Consider the following 5,874-nt stretch of genomic DNA (forward strand, 5'->3'; position numbering starts at 1 on the left):
GTGGGTGCCTGTGATATGGGAGAAAGGGTTTGATTTCTGACGCTTCAAGAAAGTGACACAACAAAAATGACGCTGGCTCCTACAGAACACACTCACTCATCCCCTCTTCTTATTTTATCAGTCCTTTTCTCTCCTTTATCTTTCATACAGAAGCTGTTCTGTTGCTGTCCGTCGACAGAACAGCACTTCCACTTAGTTACTACTTAGGCTGAGTACACCTGACCTCTTCCTTTCTGTCTAACATTACTGTAGCTACATGGCTGTGCCTTCTCACGTATCCTTCCACCACACTGAAAGACAGACACAACTATGCTACTTTCTCTTTCTATAGCTACATCAGTGGTTCTTCAGCAGATCTCTCAGATTGAGAGGGAGCCTCTTTGAACTGTGTCTCTGATGTAACAAGGTGTATCCCAGTGACCGCCATGATCAGTTTACACTGACAGGAGCACTACTTTGTGTGGAGGATTTTTTTGTGACTACCCTTTTGTAAGACATGTTCAGATACAAAACAAAATAACAATAGTAAGAAGAATACAAATCCACTCGCATACAAACCCACACGCAAACTGATATATTTAATGACATTAGCTTAAAACAACCATGCACACAAACATATCCCAGGAGGCAGATTGAGGCCTCTTTTCATGTGGGTTTCTAGCAATGTTTCAATTGCACATGTTGATAAAAACAAAAAAACTTCCCAGAATAGCTGATTCTTGTGGTGGATGAATCAGAATGTATCCCTTTGGACTCTGGTGTTGGAAGCCTGACTTCTTCCCTCAGCTGGGGCTCAGTCACTTGGGGCCCAGAGAGGGGAGAGGTCAGGCTTGTCTTTCACATATCCCTGGTGCTATGCAGAATATCAGAAAGGGAAGAGGACAGGATGGAACATTGTCTTCATATGTGAATGTATCTGTTAAACCATGTGAGGGGATGGCGTGATTAATGGAGAACCAATTACTTGTCTCCACAATGTATGTGCGCAAGTCACTCCCTCCTTTGGCATTGGGGGAAGGTGTATGTCAGTGTCTGGAACCATTGTATGTCCCCTCTGATGTTGCACTTATCTTGGGATAGTGTATGACCTAGAGGCTCACTCCCCTCAGGGAGCTTGTCCAGGAGTGGAGTCAAGAGGGGGTTTACTTGAGATGGGAGTATCTAGAGTTGTCAATTGATTTATGCCATTGGATGAGATGGTGTTTTTGTGCTATGAAGTACCAGGAACGGGATTAGAACCTTGTCTTAGGGACCAAACTGAATGATAATTTATAGCGAATGCTGTCTGGCTATGGGATACTCCTCTCTCAAGTAAAAGTATTTCTTTGTGAACTGTTCCTAAGATCTGTGGTTCGTCATGTACGTTGAGAGGGGTGTATCTTGGCTATAAAAGATCTTTGTACTTTTGTGTTGTCACTTTCAATGGTTCATTAGAGATTGCGCATCATTGAAAGTCAAGTGCTTTTGCAAAGCTCTTATTATTAAAGATGTAGTTTAAGTATAACTCTGACTGGTGTGTGAAGTTTGTAACTCTCCTCATTTGGTAATGCAGAAATTAGCCACCACATTCTGCCGACACACAGAACAAAAACGCAGCAACGAACAACACTAAGCACAGAACAAAAATTCTGAGGGAGGGCAGAGAGCTTAGTTGAAATACAGTTCCAACATTAACTGTTTGTGTTATGCTGGAGAGGCCAAAGTAATAAGAGGGTAGACAAATATGTAGATCGAGTAGCTAGGTGCTTTTTCACATGGCTATTGACACTTTTTCATAAGGGTTGGGCAGGGATGGTAATCTATGGGGTAGGGGTAGGGCCCTCCGTGTTGCCCCAGGTGTAGTCTCTCTCGACTAGCACTGCAAACTCTCGACCCTAGGAACCCCAAGCCAACAGCCAATGGGATCGCATGGCGCGAAATACGAAAACCTCAAAAATCCAATAATTTCTATTTTTCAAACATACGGCTATTTTACACCATTTGAAAGATAAACCTCTCCTGAATCCAGCCACGTTGTCCAATTTCAAAAAGGCTTTACAGTGTAAGCAAAACATTAGATTATGTTAGGAGAGTACATAGACCAAAATAACCACACAGCCATTTTACAAGCTCGCATATATGTCAATAAAACCCAAAACACAGCTAAATGAAGCACTAACCTTTGATGATCTTCATCAGATGACACTCCTAGGACATTATGTTATACAATACATGTATGTTTTGTTCAATCAAGTTCATATTTATATCCAAAAACAGCTTTTTACATTGGTGTGTGATGTTCAGTAAATGTATTCCCACCAAAAACTTCCGGTGAATTTATAAAAATACTCATCATAAACGTTGACAAAATTCATAACAATTATTTTAAGAATTATAGATACAGAACTCCTTTATGCAATCGCTGTGTCAGATTTTAAAATAGCTTTTCGGCGAAAGCAATTTTAACGTAAAATTGCGATAATATTCCAACCGGACAATAGTGTATTCATTCAAGGAGGAAAAGAAAAAACAGCGTGCTCGCGGGAACGCGCATATCCAATCTCTTTGTCCCCAGGCAGTCCACTCAGAAACTGAGCTACTATACTCTGCCCAGTGACAGGGGAATGCTCAAAACACTTTCTGAAGGCTTTAGACAGCCAATGGAAGCCTTAGAAAGTGCAACGTGACACCACAGATACTGTAGTTTTGAAAGGGACTAGAAAGAACTACATTTCTCAGATCCTACACTTCCTGGCTGAATTTGTCTCAGGTTTTTGCCTGCCATATGAGTTATGTTATACTCACAGACACCATTCAAACAGTTTTAGAAACTTCAGAGTGTTTTCTATCCAAATATACTAATAATATGCATATTATCGTTTCTGGGCAAGAGCAGTAACCAGTTTAAATCGGGTACGTTTTTTCATCCGGCTGTGAAAATACTGCCCCCTATCCATATCAGGTTAAGCGCTGCAGAGAAAGCGGAGCGGATGGTTGGGGAGCAAGGCCCTAGGATTCCCATTATACCCATCTCTCCTTGTTCTCCCTTCTTCCCAGCTATGTCCTGCTCTCCCCGGGGACCCACCTCACCATGTTCTCCCTTCTCTCCCTGGGGTCCCTGCTGCCCATCGGTTCCATCAATGCAGTTACACACGCTCTCAGCCCCATGCTCTCCCTTCTCACCGTCAGCATATCACCAGCGTTTAACTTGGGTCCCTTAACCCCAAGTTGCCCTGCTACCCCGGGCATGACCTCTGGTTCCTGCAGGTCCAGTCAGGCCAGCTTCACCAGAGGGTCCCTGCGCAGAGTCACATGTAGTGAGACACTGACACTCATCACCCTTAGGCCCCATCTCTCCTGGGCCATCAAGACCATGGTCCCCCTTGTCACCTGAAACATGAACCATTAGATGTCAACAGGAGTCCAATACAGTAGCTGAAAAGTTCTGCAACTTCTTATAATGTTAGAACTTGTTTTAAGCATGGACTATCCTATTAGCATTTCATAGTATAATCCAGCTATAATTGCAATTCAAACTCACCTTTGATCCTGTGAATCCCAAAAGTTCTTTGTCATCCTCCAAACCTTCATCTCCCACCTGAGGGTGGGACACCGAGAAAAACAGAGATGAGACATTGGTACATGTGTCTGAATGAATGCTTATGTCATTATTGTTGTCTACATTAATAATTTTGATCTCAATAAAACTGTCAAATCAATGTAGTAGGGAAAGATGGGACCAGTTAATCTAACCCTGACCGGTTCCATTGGGGAATGGAACCGGTCAGGGTAAAGAGGGTGGTATCCCGGAATGTCTACCCCGGGGATTGGTGACAGAGGGGAGGTACGTGCCGCAACGTTGGCTCCCTCTGCTGGGAGTACTCGGGCTGGGCACCCCAATGCTGATGGCACCAATTAGGGCTAATTAGGGGAGAGTGCCAACCAGTCGTGCAGGGCACAAAAATGGGAGGAAAAGAGAGAGGCAAGGAGTGAGCCGACAGAGGGGAATGAAGCTCCCGGAGGCACGGAGCCGAATATGAGAAGGACCAAGCCAACTCTAAGTTATTTTGTTGTTACATTTATTTTTAGTTGCCTAGTAATGTTGTGTTTTCTGACTAGAACCTGCCTGTCTGTATCCATCCCTGTGTGCTCAAGCCAACGGTTTACCACAATATGCTTTCTAAGCTAATACTACTACTAGCGAACATTATTTGAGATTTGGTGCTCACTGCACTAGCTTTAATAAACTGTAATTTTTATTTCCTCCCGCGAATCTTGCCTGTATTCTCAACTGTAGCATGGTTTCACATACAGTGGCTTGCGAAAGTATTCACGCCCCTTGGCATTTTTCCTATTTTGTTGCCTTACAACCTGTAATTAAAATTGATTTTTTGGGGGGGTTTGTATCATTTGATTTACACAACATGCCTACCACTTTGAAGATGCTAAATATTTTTTCTTGTGAAACAAACAAGAAATAACACAAAAAACAGAACTTGATCATGCATAACTATTCACCACCCAAAGTCAATACTTTGTAGAGCCACCTTTTGCAGCAATTACAGCTGCAAGTCTCTTGGGGTTTGTTTCTATAAGCTTGGCACATCTAGCCTCTGGGATTTTCCCCATTCTTCAAGACAAAACTGCTCCAGCTCCTTCAAGTTGGATGGGTTCCGCTGGTGTACAGCAATCTTTAAGTCATACCACAGATTCTCAATTGGATTGAGGTCTGGGCTTTGACTAGGCCATTCCAAGACATTTAAATGTTTCCCCTTAAACCCCTCGAGTGTTGCTTTAGCAGTCTGCTTAGGGTCATTGTCCTGCTGGAAGGTGAACCTCTGTCCCAGTCTCAAATCTCTGGAAGACTGAAACAGGTTTCCTTCAAGAATTGCCCTGTATTTAGTCCCATCCATCATTCCTTCAATTCTGACCAGTTTCCCAGTCCCTGCCAATGGAAAAACATTCCCACAGCAAGATGCTGCCTCCACCATGCTTCACTGTGGGGATGGTGTTCTCAGGGTGATAAGAGGTGTTGGGTTTGCGCCAGACATACCGTTTTCCTTGATGGCCAAAAGTGACATTTTTGTCTCCCATATGCCTTTTTGGCGAACACCAAACGTGTTTGCTTATTTTTGTCTTTAAGCGATGGCTTTTTTCTGGGCACTCTTCCGTTGTCACGTCCTGACCAGCAGATGGAGCTAGTGTTTTAGTTTTGGGGTCAGGACGTGGCATGTTTGTGTTGGGAATGTTTGTGTGGATGATTGGGACTTCCAATTGAAGGCAGGTGTGTATAGTTGCCTTTGATTGGAAGTCCTATATAGGTGTGTATGTTTTTCTTTGGGTTTGTGGGTGGTTGTTCTTGCACTGCGTTTGCATAGCCTGTGAGACTGTCCATGGTTTGAGTATCATTTTTTGTTTTGTTTTCTGGTGGATGCTTTGCCTTTTACCAATTAAAACCTCTTACATCTACACGTTCCGCTAGCGGAACGTCTGCTCCAATATCCAATGATGGGCGGGGCGTGAAATACAAACTCCTCTAAAATCCGAAAACTTCCATTTTTCAAACATATGACTATTTTACAGCTATTTAAAGACAAGACTCTCCTTTATCTAACCACACTGTCCGATTTCAAAAAGGCTTTACAGCGAAAGCAAAACATTAGATTATGTCAGCAGAGTACCCAGCCAGAAATAATCAGACACCCATTTTTCAAGCTAGCATATCATGTCACATAAACCCAAACCATAGCTAAATGAAGCACTAACCTTTTATGATCTTCATCAGATGACACACCTAGGACATTATGTTATACAATACATGCATGTCTGTTCAATCAAGTTCATATTTATATCAAAAACCAGCTTTTTACATTAGCATGTGACGTTCAGAACTAG

The sequence above is a fragment of the Salmo trutta genome, chromosome 26 (genome assembly GCF_901001165.1).
Source record: "Salmo trutta chromosome 26, fSalTru1.1, whole genome shotgun sequence".
In the NCBI taxonomy this organism is placed as follows: Eukaryota; Metazoa; Chordata; class Actinopteri; order Salmoniformes; family Salmonidae; genus Salmo; species Salmo trutta.